Genomic DNA, 13,212 nt, shown 5'->3' with positions numbered 1-13,212 from the left:
AAATATTTCTTCAATAATAAAGTTAGTATTGTAATGATACTTCTTTATCAAGAATAAATGTAAATAAATATTTTTTTAAAAAGATTGGTTGAATAAACAGTATGTCTGAAAAATCTGGCTCAACCAGAAGCTTTAGGTGGCCGAGATGACAGAAACCAGGGTCTTCTCTGCTAGTCTAGCCTGCTACTCGGCTACAACCAACCTGGCCATGAAACAAAGATCACTGTGGAGATAGACACTCACTCACACATTCATGTTTCTTCTCTAGGATTTCAACCCCTCCAAGAGATCTGCTCTCAACAAACAACAGAGCAGCTCATACTTAATGCAGCAGCTTACAGGGAAAAACAAGACCCGTTCCTCAGTCCCCATCTCATTCTCCAGATGGAGATGAACTTGGTATCCAGGCTTCCAAGGGGAGGAAGCACCGGGCAACAGTAAGACTATGGACTTTGACATCGGAACACATGGTAATAAATTCCCATTCCTCTCTCTGCCTTCTGGTTATATGACTCTGAGCATAGTTATTTCACCTCTCTAACCCTCATTTATTCAAGACACCACTGTGTAAAGCATAGATAAACTACCAGTATCAAAAGGCACAAATAATGTTTAGGGAAGCACTTACTAGATGCCCAGTCCTGTGCACTTAACAGGCAATATCTCATTTCATCCAGCAGTTCCAGCAAGTAAGTCCTCTCATTTCTACCTTTTTATAGATGAGAAAACCAAGCCTTACAGATTAAGCAACTTGCCTCAAATTACATAGCTAGTGACAGGTAAAACTAATATCCAAAGACCTGCGTGATGCTAAAGATAGCACTTCCGCCCACCCTACTTCCCAGATCTGCACTTTCCAATACCATAGCCATCAGCCAAGTGGTTATTTAAATTAAGACTAACTAAAACAGAAGAAAAAAAAATCAGTTTCATAGTTGCACTGGCCATAGTTCCAGTGCTCAGTAGTTACTGTATTAGACTACCATCTATGTGGCTACCATATCGGGCAGCATAGGTAGAGAACACTTCCATCGCTGCAAAAAGTTCTACTGGACCACACTCGTCTAGTCCTCCGATATATAAGGTGCCTGCCTTTTAGTAGGCATTAATGAATGTGAGCGTTGACCATGTTCAAATAGAAATGCAACTGTTCCTCAGCCCGGCTCCATTAGGCTATGGTCACAGAGACTGATTCAGGTTGTGAAGAAGATGAAAATCATGCAGTTGGCGGGGGTGGGGTTCCTCTAAGCAGAAGAGCACGCAATCAAAACACAACACTGGGAACAGGGCTTCGGAAGGGGCCACAATAAGGAAAGGGCCCTGAAAGTCCAGCTTAGTTAGTTCCATGGTCATTGCTTCCACCTTGGGAGCAAAGACACTTGTAGGTCACCAGGCTCCGATCATTAAAACATCACCATGGTCTGGGCTGCTGGTCAGCTCTCTGTTGAGCTGGGCAGATGCTGCTCTTCTTTCTCTCAATGGCCACTCGTGTGTACTCAACATCTATCTCCTTGGGCTGTAATTTCTTCATATTATTGTCAGCTATGGACAAGGTGCCCAGGCTGTCTTTGAGAATGTACAGGACATCCCCCCTTGATTTTCTCCATTTCTTTCTGCCCTGCCCTCTCCCTCCTGGTATTAACACCTGGGTTTTCCTGTCCTCTCACTTTTGCCTTCCTCACCATTTTTTATTTCCCATTATTAAAAAAAAAAAAAAAAACTGAGGTCAAATTCACATAATATACAATCAGTCATTTTAAACTGACCAATTCAATGGCATTCAGTGCATTCACAGTGTTGTGCAATCACCATTATCATCTAGTTCCAAAACATTTTCATCATCCTGAAAGGAAACCCCAGTACTCATGAGCTGTCACCAGTAATCAGCTTTCTATTTCTATGATTTACCTCTTCTAGACATTTTCTATCCATGCAATCGTGCAATATGTCTGGCTTCTTTCACTCAGCAGCATGTTTCCGAGGTTCATCCACATTGTACCACGTATCAGTACTGCATTCCATTTTTATGGCTAGTAATAGCCCACTGAGTGGATGACCAACATCGGTTTATCCATCCCTCAGTTCATGGACTCCCTTACCTCCTGATTAGCTAAAACAACAGGAAGGGGGAGAAGCCTAGTTTCCACGATGTTAATGGAGAACGTTGATGCCAAATTGTCTCCAGAATTGTTTTTCCAGGATGGCAGAACACGTGGCATCTCAGGAAGGCATGTTGGCATCCATCAGGCATTTCCACCCTGACCATTTCTTTCTGGTCTCATTACGTAAATTTTTTCTCATGAAACATTAACCACAGTGTGATTTCTATAATGCTTAATAGTTCTTATAGGAGAACATTGTTATGAGGTTTAGTTTTTAAAGGTGCGGAATATGCTGGCTTAAATAAGTTCTCAACTGCAGGCCTTCTAAATGTCTATACTGTGTCAAAGGTGCACTGTGAACTTCAAAGAAGCAATTACAGTTTTCAGTGTTTCTCAAACTTTCAATGTTTCCCAACTGTTCCCAAGGGAGCACAGAACTCCCTTTTGTGTATGTGTGTGTGAGTGAGTGGATGTGTATATATGTGTGTGTGTGTGTGTGTGTGTGTGTGTGTCTGTGTGTGTGTGTGTGTCTGTGTCTTCGGGCCATCTCTCAGTTCTTCTGTTTTACACAAACAGTTTGAAAAAGCTAGTCTATATTAATATCTGAATCCTTCTTAGGTCTATGTAATGGGGGGGCTGTCAACACACTTTAGAGACTGGAGTGTTTCTACCAGGCTTAAAATAGGTACATTTTGAATCACAAGTTAAATATCTTAAACGCATTTAAATGCAAATTATTTCTGAATTAATCATATAGGCTATATAAAGTGTCATGAGTTTGAATTGCAGCCGAATGGTAACAACTCGTAACTTATAATAACACAATTTTCATTTGGAAAATATCTGAATCCTTCAGCACTTCATAGCACACAAGTTTGAGGATCTCAAAGGCAGAGAGTCATAAAAAAAAGGTATCCTTAAGAAATGCACATTCCAGCATATATCCTCAGTGTATGTATTAGCAGTTAAAATATAATCTGCTTAAATGTGCCGTATAGTTGGAAATTGTGTTTCTGAATAATATCTACATAATTTTCAATAAAAATAAACTTGCAGTAAATTATCTAGATCTTAAGGTACCAAAGACAAATAGTCTTTGCTGGAATTAGTTTTCCCTCAGGAGTAAGGAAATGGAATTTGTCTTCCACAATGAGGAAAAACAAAAATTAAAACACCATGCAGAATTAAAAATGAGCACTGGTGAGTTCTTCTAGAACCCTATTACTGGTTGCTTCTCAGAATTAAGGGGGGATCTCTGGACAGGTGGAGCCCCCAGCATATCAAGATTCCGGCTAAAATGAAGTCTGGGTGGTGAAAAGAGGGCTTGGTAGGCAGAAGGCTTACCATGTTTGAGCACATACGTTACCACCTTCAAAGCTCACAGCAACCCCATAGGGTAGGTTTTCCTATTCTCATTTTACACCAGAGTTTCCCAGCGTGCTATTATGGCATTTGGGGCTGCACCATCCTTTGTGGTGAGGACTGTCCCGTGAATTGTAGGATGGTTAGTGGCATTCCTGGTCACTACCGTCGAGAAGCCAGTAGCATCCCTCCCCCAGTTGTACTAACCAAAAATGTCTCCCAACATGGCCAACTGTCCCCTGGGGGCCAATATGAGTCCTAAATGAGAACCACTGGTTTACAGTGAGCAAACCCAGCATTTAAATGCTGTGTGACAGACCCAGTGTGTGGAGCCTGGACTCTGGATGGGAAAGAAGTGGGTCTGTCACCTGACTGTGTCACCTACCGGCTGTGTGACCTGCTTCCTGACACTTCCCTAAGACTTCGTTTCTCCAAGTGAAAAATGCACAAAAACAGTCTCTTCCTTCAAGGTTCCTGAGGGAGCAGCAGATGTGTTTTGTTCACTCTCAAATCCCTAGTGTGCTTTGAAGAAAGGGGCTTCATCTGAGCTGGACACAGTGTGAGGTGGAGCTTGGCTGTGGCTACGTTGTGTGGGTTGCACTGGGGCAGGAACCTGGACTCGGAGCTGACTGGGTCCAACACCAGGGCGCTTTCCCCTGTGGCGACGGCTAGCCTGGGGTCAAGACCAGGTGCGAGGGACCTGCCTCCTGAGGCTGAGGAATTAACACTCCAGCCACTGCCCCTGCCTCGCCTGTGGAAAAGAAGGCCTCAGAGCAGCACCGCGTGCTAAGTGATAGAGCCAAAGCAGCTCTGAGCCCGAGGCCGCTTCAGGCGCAAACAGAAATCAAGTGTCCAACTGTTCCTTGTTCCTCACTTGTTCTGAAGAAAACGATCCTCAAACAACATCAAGATGACACTTCAAGAAGGGAAACGAGCAAAGCGTGAAAGAAGCTGGAACATTTAAGTTCTGGTAGGAAAACACATCAGAGAAACGACAATCTGCCTCTGACCTTAAGAAAGGGAATCACAGGGGTGCCACTGAGGGTCGGCTGTGAGTTACCTCTCCCTCCCGTTATCACCCGATCTACAGCCAGCAAAAGAGGGGAGCCCTGTGCTCACACTACCGGCTATGCCCTCTGTCCCCAGGTTCTAGAGTGACAGTAACTGGGGCCAAAGGTGAGATCATCTATCACTTACCAGCTGTGTAACCTTGGATTGATTCCTAACCTGCTCTTTGCCTTTACTTCCTATCAGCTGAATTTAGAATAAGATTTTTCTGGATAATCCAGGTGGTCCCAATGTGGTCACAGGGTCCTTACAAGTGGGAGAGGGAAGGGGAGGGAAAACAGTGTGCGCGGACTCACCTCACCATTGCCAGCTGTGAAGACGGAGGAAGAGGCCACAGGCCAAGGAAGGCCAGGGCCTCTCGAAGCCGGAAAAGGCAAGGAAACCGACTCCCCTAGAGGCTCCAGAAGGAACCAGCCCTTCCTGCTGACACCTTGATTTTAGCCCAGGGAGACCCCTATTTGACTTCTCACCTCAAGAACTGGAAGGTAACAGATCTGTGTTGTTTTAAGCCGCCAAGCTTGTGATCATTTGTTATGGCAGAAACAGGAAACTAACACTGGTTACCTAACACACTGAGTCAATGCCAGGGTAGTGAGGGCAGAGTGAACCCCCAAAGCGACAGTCTCAGCATCACCGTGGTTGTGCTTATTCTGTTACTTCGAGAGTAAGAGTTGGCCTCAGGTGCAGCCCACGGGCTGGACAGCCCCAGCCTGCCTCGAGCCCCCGAGCAATGCGATGCTCCCAAGGGAAACTTGCCGGGTAAGGGAAGCAAGGATAAGCTTCATCTTATACACGGCATCTGCATGGTCATTCTCCCTTTGCAAAGCCTTTTCTAACCACTATTTAATTTATTCAGGAAGCAGAGTGCAGACACACTCAGGCAGCCCCTGCCCTTGATCTAGAAGTGGGGTTCACTGCATCTCCATGAAAATGCCTCTGGGGAGCCTGTCTCAGTGGAGTTAGTTCACCTCTGAGCCTGACAGCACCCCCACAAATTTAGCCTTTCCTTGGAAATCTCCAGAAAAGGGAAATGTATAAGCTCCCTTTCAGGACTGACTATGGTCTCAAAAACTGCTCTCAGGTTGTCAAAGGACTATGGAGCTGCCAATTCCTAAGGGCCATGACAGCCCATCTAGTTCAGAGGTCACCAAACTTTTTCTGTAGGCGGGCAGAGACTAAATACTTCTGGTAATTAACAGAGAGCCTCACATAAAAGAGAGTAAGAAACACTAAACAGGAACTAAGGTGACGTAGAGTTCAGGATTAGGCTCTGCATTAAAAACTCAAAAGGATTCCCTTTTCTCCAGCCGGGACATGGAAGCAACCTGAGTGTCCATCAACAGAGGAATGGATGAAGAAGATGTGGCATGTATATACAATGGAATATTACTCAGCCTATAAAAAGGAACAAAATTGAGTTATCTGTAGTGAGGTGGATGGACCTAGAGTCTGTCAAACAGAGTGAAGTAAGTCAGAAAGAGAAAAACAAATACCGTATGCTAACGCATATATATGGAATCTAAAAAAAAAAAAAAAAAAGGTTCTGAAGAACCCAGGGGCAGGACAGGAATAAAGATGCAGACATAGAGAATGGACTTGAGGACATGGGGAGGGGGGAGGCTAAGCTGGGATCAAGTGAGAGAGTGGCATGGACATATATACACTACAAAATGTAAAATAGATAGCTAGTGGGAAGCAGCTGCATCACACGGGGAGATCAGCTTGGTGCTTTGTGACCACCTAGAGGGGTGGGATAGGGAGGGTGGGAGGGAGACACAAGAGGGAGGAGATATGGGGATATATGTCTACATATAGCTGATTCACTTTGTTATACAGCAGAAACTAACACACCATTGTAAAGCAACTGTACTCCAAGAAAGATGTTAAAACAAAAACAAAACAAAAAAAACTCAAAAGGAATAGAAAATGCATTACAAATTGTGAAATGCCAGTCCCCCAGGTTTCTGAGCCTTTATGACCAGCTGCTGAAGACCTCTACCTTGGGTCTACCACCTTTACCTGTGCCGTCCCCCAGGTGTTAGCCATTGACTCAATGCGCACCCCAAGCCAGGAGGGTATGATCCACTTTGGAAGGACACAGGGCTCTCCTCCCGACTTCTCATTGTCAAACATCGTCAACCTAGTCTTGGATCCATTAATGTTTGGCCTGCTAAGCCATCATTTAATGAGGATGCCTTCTCTCCTGTCTTTCACTTTATCCCACCTTTGGAGTGCCTGGTCTGGCACACTGACCAAGGCTCAGTTTGACCCCAGCTGCAGGCAGGGAATGAGCATCTACAAATGACAGAACACAATCAAGCTCCTTTAGCAAGCATGTCATCTTTCCAACATGGTACCAGAAACATGGACTTTGCTTAAAGGAGTCCATTATGCAAATATCCATACCTTCAGAAGAAAGAAAATTAATATGGAAATGATCTTTTGCCACATAACACCTTATTGCAAGAACAAGATAAGCCTGCTTCATAATAAAGATCCTAAAACAGCTGCCAATCAAACAAATCAACAGCTAACAGCTCCAGCCAACAGTGTTTAATAAACAATTTTGAGATAGCCCACTGATAAACTCACAAAGAAGACAGAACTAAAAGCTTGGAATTTTAACAGGGAATGCTCTCTTGGCCTGGAGATCGAGCCAAACTAAATGGGAAGGACCAGGCAAACACATAAAGCATTCCCCACCCCTCCACCCATGGATTTAGAATAAGAAGAGGTTTTCTGGTTTACTGTCTAGAAGGGAACTTGAAGGCTGAGCTCGGGGAAGGCAGGGTTTATCTTTTATCTCTCTCTCCCAGTGCCTGCTAGGTAGTGGGTTCTCAACAAATGAATGCATTTTTGAATTAATTTCTATTTCATGGCAATTTGAATGTTATTGTTGACTTTCTCGAATAAATCTTATCCTCCTGGAATGCAAATTGGATGTCACTCCCTTGCTTAAAGCCCTCCTAGGCTTCCTTAGAATAAAATCCAAGCTCCTTACCCTACTCTGCAAGCCCTGGTGGGACCAGGTCTCCCAATTCTTGCTACTTATTTCACCCAAAGGTATATTTAATGTCTTCACCATGAGTTTGAATTCACCACGCAGGTCTTCCTGGAGAGGACGTCATTTATCTGACTTGTGCCACTCTGGCTTCAGAGACCCAGGGACAGGACTCGCTGTCTCTCACTGTCCTCCACTGGCAAGCAGAGCGGTCTGGGCAAAATTCAAATCTGATCGTGTCACTCTTCAGCCTGAAATACTCTAACGTCTGCCCGTCACCAAGGGCTATTACATCTAAGCTCATTCCTTGGCATTCGGTCCCCCCTTCCTCGCTAGTCAAGTCCATTTCCTATTTCCCTCAGGAGTCACTGTCCCACTTCTCCAAAGCAGCTAAAGCTCTTTTGCCCCCTCTCTCCGGAACACTCTCCTGCCCTGCCCCCTCCTGTCCCCTGGCTAACACTCCTCCTCATTCTTCATCACTTGCTTTGATGGCCACGCTCTGTAAGGTTGTCCCTGGCCCTGCCCTTGTCCCATGGTGGTGTAGGTATCTTGTTACAAATCATCATCTCCAACTAGACCAAGAGCTTTATAAGGACAGGGACAGTATCCCGTGCTGCTGTGCCCTAGAAATGAACAGACCTCTTGTCTATTCAAGCCTGATGAGTATTTCAGTGAACAAACCAGATCCTCTAAGAGGCCAGCCCCATGCTGGTGCCTGCAAAGCATGACACATGGGGTCTGTCCTGTGCCTTCTAGGAGGTTGAGTAACATCTCCCACCTCGACCCACTAGATGCCAGTAGCACCAAGTTGGGCAACCAAAAATGTCTCCAGGCATTGCCAGATGTCGCCTGGGGGGGCACAGTCACCCTGGATGAGAACCCCTGATGTCAAGGATACCTGAGAAGGAACGACAGCATTCTTGCCCTCAGACCTTCCATCAGGCCTCCCTGCAAATGTCAACTCCAGGTGAGGCCTGCCTGGACCACGCAGCTGCTTCCATCACTCTCTGCATCTTTAATCTGCTCCATTTTTATTCCCAGCATGTATAACCACCTGATGTGTTACATACCCACTAATGTCTGTATATTGACAGAGTTCCATGAAGCAGAAACTTGCTGGTGATTTGCTGCTCTATCCCCAGTAACGAACCAATGGCTGGCATGAGTTAGGCATCCCATCGATGTCGGCTGAGTCAATAAATCTTGTAGTTGATCTGAAATATGTTTGACGGGGCTGCTGAGTGCATGTTGGCCTTCGTGTGTGCACAACGTTTTGGCAGTCCCAGGTCGCCTCTCCGTAAGTGCTGTCCACTTTCATACACTTCTCTTGGCTGGAAGAGAAGGCTCAGCTGGCAGAAGAGCAGGCTCTTCCACACTCTTTTTATCCCGGGATTTTCCTCACAGATTCACTCCATTTCCAATCTCTAATTGATGCAGTCTGTTTCAATTAAACTTTAAGCAGGGGGCTGGCCAGATCTGAGGTGGGTGACCTGGAGGTCGGTAGCTCCGCAGACTCAGTGAGGACATGGGTCACTTGTGCACTTATTCCCCATCACGGGACTCTGGGTTTCCACCTGCTCAAAGGGAACTTAGCCCCCATCACAACATCACTCCAGGTACGTCCTGGGAAACCCAAAGCTGACTTCACAAGTGCCCCCTGATCAGTGTCAGCTTCTTCCTCCTTCATCTGGGCCACTCGAGGGAGCTTCGCCATGGTGATCCACCCCCTAGTTACTGACCCTTCCCGTGCCAAGGTGCTGCAGGAGTCTCTAGGCGGGGGATGGCCTGCTTTAGAACTGTCATCCTTTGTCACTTGGCCTCACAGCTGTAGTGCTTGAACCTGGAATCTTACCCGGTCTTTTGCCATTGGTTTAATTAGCTTCTGGTCCTCCAATTTTGCAAAGTATCTCATAAAAAAAATAATTTCCATCATTTTCTGCCCTCTAACCCCAAAGTGTCAAGCTCACTTTAAGGGGCCAGAGAAGGAGGACAGCCCGTCTTCACCTTCTCTTCGGCTCCTCCCCCCTCCTCCTCCCGGCTCCTGACAAACCCCTCCTTCCTTCCCCCACCCCCAGCTCATTTCTACAAAATGTGAAAAAAACCGAAACCAGCCCTGTATGCCTGCTGATGATGCAAATAGATGGAGAGTGGGGGGGTGGAAGCTAGAACGGGCGTCTTATCTGTGTTTGCAGGGTCTAGTCCCGGAGGGGTGGCCACCGCGCCTGTTTTGGAAGGACAACAAAATCGCAGCAGCATTTTTGTTTCAGTACTGAGGGTCAAAACCATTTGTCAATTATCGAACTTGCTCTTACTTATAAAGTTAGCAGGTGAGATAAAATGGGTCTAAAGGCTCTTGCAGTCCTGATATTGTGTGGTTCTTCAGCACCCTGGGCAAAAAAAAAGCCACCAAGTCATTTGAAAAAAAGCTACGAGGAAAAAGATTTGGTTATAGTTAGATAACTAAAACAAAAAAACACACAAAAAAAGAAAAATTGATCATCACACATTTATTCATGCCATGAACGTTTGGTAGGTCCAGACTGTGGGCCGGGTGCCTGGGAGGCGAGGGGAGGAGAAAGTTGAGGAGGAATGTGGGGTTCTCCCACCTGCCAAGATTCAAGTTGAACCTCTTCTGAGGAGTTTGTGCTAATGAAGTTTAGAAAATATGTTTCCATAGCCCGGAGTGAGGAAGCAGCTTTGCTTAGTGGACCAAATAAGTAATCAGTCGGGAGCAACTTGGTGGTCTAATCCATGTATGTGGCTGCTGCAGCGGTGTCATTTAACCTCTTCATGCCTCACTTTCACCAGGTGCACCTGGCAGATAAGCCCAGGTTGCAAAATGAGGCGCTTGGAAACATGAAGAGCCAATCGGGAAAGAGTCAGACGGAGATGCTTGGAGGTACTGGTGCGGGGAGAGGCTGGGAGCAATTCCTGAATTAATTTTTTCTAAAGTGAGTCAGAAAACAATCCGTTTACTTATTTATCAAATTGTGTTTCTCTGCATTTCAGTTTTTTAAGTGCTTGTCTCAAAAGAGACATCAGAAAGGAGTTTGTTTCAGATAGTCACTGAGTGAAGCGGTTGATTGAGGGGAGATAATATCTTTGGTTCTCTGCTATTGTGTGTTAGGAACTCCTACCTGTATATCTCATTTGACATTCACAACAAATCCACCGGGTTGGTGTCATTAACCCCAATCCTAGTGATGAATAAACTGGGGCATCAATGAATTATATTAACTCAGTGGTTCTCAAACTTGGCATCACAGTGGAAACACCTGGAGAGTTTCATCAATGGACTGAGGTTTGGTCCCACTCCAACACATTCTGATCTAATTGGTTTGGAGTACAGCTTGGGCATTAGGGGTTTTAAAAGCTCCCCAGGTGATTTTTTTGAAGTGCAGAAAAGTTTGAGAACCACAGATAACTTACTCAAGGTTACAGATCTAAGATGGCAGAAAAGCTGGCTCTGCTGAGCCCAGGGCCAGCTTCTTCCTATCCGGAATTATTTTTGCCTGAACTGGCTCAAATCTTCTGAAGACACTTTCATCTCTGGCCTAAAAGGTTGGTCTGAGAAATAAGCAAAGACTCAGTCACATGGTATTATTTAACAGTCATCCAAAGTCTAGAGAAGAAAGAGCAAAGAGGCTTGGGACAAATTTGCCTGGCTCTCAGGGGCCATTAACGAAACAAAAACAAAAAAGGCAGATTTGAAGAGTATGGATTGGATTGAGAGGCCTTTCACATGGCGTACCAGAGCACCTGGAGAAATAAGCACCTTTCAGGCACACACCTATGACCCCAGCAGCACTGTAATGGAAATGGCTCAAAGGCCACCTTCCCTGAGGCAAATTAATGAATCAAGCCAGCTGCCCTGAAGTTAACACTTAGTGTATTTAGACCTGGGGTTCTCAAACGTCTGCCAGCATCAGAACCACCTGGAGGGCTTGTTAGGCCCAATGTGGGGCCTGAGAATTTGCACTTCTGACACGTTCCCAGATGCTGCTGCTGGCCTGGGGGGCCGAGCTTTGAAAACTGCCCATTTGGATGACTGCCTTCTCTGGACGAACACACGGTGTTACTGACATTCAACCACTGAACTGCTCTCTGGATGCCTAGCACCTGCTTCACCTTTATTTCTCCTGCAGGGAGCTTCAACTATGAAACTGGTACATGAAGTGATGGCTTCCAGTTCTGGAACGCTAAGTAAGCGGTCGTGTGGAGCGCCATTCGTACACAGCCCGCTCACCACCTACAGCACCACGGGGAGATGGTCCTGCAGCCTCACCCTCATTCTAAAGATGAGAAAACAGGTCGAGAAGAAAATAACTTGCCAAAGGTGATACAGTATCAGGACAAACCATGAAATGGCCACTATTCACCCTTTTTTCAACTATAAAAATGGCAATTTCATATGGTTCCTCCGTTAGCAGGGTCTGTCTACCCTCAGTAGGTCTGATTCCAAAGCCTAAACTTTTAACCCAAGTCCTCTGTCTCCTCCCAGTTAGGATGCTTTCCTAGGCCATATGTCTTATTGATCGACAGGACCACAATGTTGAGACGAGATCACAGGGGTGAAGCCACACTCTCCAGGCAAGGACTGGTCACTGGCTCTCGGCTAGCCACCCTCATCACTGACCGCCTCTCACCTGCAATAAATTGTACCGTATAACTCATCCAGAGCAAGGTATATCCCAGATGGCGTGGCTGACCCTGAAGGTGACAGCCCCTGCCCCAGGCCCCTTGCTAGCTCAGCTGGAGTCCTTCCTATGATACAGGGTCTTGCCTGAACACATCTCATCATGACACTCGGTGAGGGAAGTGAGAGACACATGCAGTGGCTCTGCTTTGGGGATTGGAGGTTCCGGAAAGCATGGGATCAGAGTCACCCAGCATTTCAGGGCAGCCAAGGCAGAGTCGCTACCACCCAGCTCTGAGCATCGTAGGAGCAGGGTGACAGGAGGAGGTGGCAGTGATGATGACTCCTCTAGAACAGTGGTTCTCAGCTGGGGGCAATTTTGCCTCCATGGGACAATTGGCAGTATGTGGATGATTGTCATGACTGGGATTGGGGGATACGTTTGGCATCTAGTGGCTAGAGGCCAGGTGCACTTCTAAACACCCTGCGATGCCCAAGGCCAGCCCCCATAATAAAGCATTATCCAGCCCTAAATGTCAGTAGTACTGAGGTTGAGAACCCTTGCACTAGAATCTTATCATATATGGCTGGGTATTTCCTGTGGCACCCCTGTTTCTGGTCATTTTACATGTAAACCAGGTTGTTGGGTCACTTTGGCAATTCTATAAGCCATCTGTACCCTACAATAAACCCTTTTCTTTGCACGTTAGTTGGAGGAATCACAACTAAGAAAGACAACCATGGGGAAGATCAGACTGGAGGATGAAGAAAGAATTAGCTTGTCCCCAAAACTGAGGGCTGAAGGAAGATTTCCAAGTACAAGTATTATCAAGGGCAGCTCAATTCTAGCAAGGTAGTGTGTGCATCATCCATGTACAGCATGGGCGTTGTTATAACTCTCTAATCTGAGTAAATCTACATCTCCCAATTGCCATATGATTGCTGATGTTATGATACACATACTTCCACGTGACAGCAGCATTTTTCATCTTAATGTACTTTCTGCTAAATTGTCATATGTGTTAGCATTGGGGCGGAACCAC

At 45.9% G+C, this 13,212-nt stretch overlaps 1 protein-coding gene across 2 annotated transcripts in view; it reads right to left on the bottom strand.

The window, feature by feature from the left end:
• The window catches only part of CDH13 (cadherin 13), a 1,009,733-nt gene that overhangs the window by 458,100 nt on the left and 538,421 nt on the right, over window positions 1–13,212 (bottom strand). The window lies entirely within an intron of this gene.

This window comes from Delphinus delphis, chromosome 20 (genome assembly GCF_949987515.2).
Source record: "Delphinus delphis chromosome 20, mDelDel1.2, whole genome shotgun sequence".
NCBI lineage: Eukaryota > Metazoa > Chordata > Mammalia > Artiodactyla > Delphinidae > Delphinus > Delphinus delphis.
Note: the sequence above shows the minus strand (reverse complement) of the source record. Positions and strands in the feature narration are given on the sequence as shown.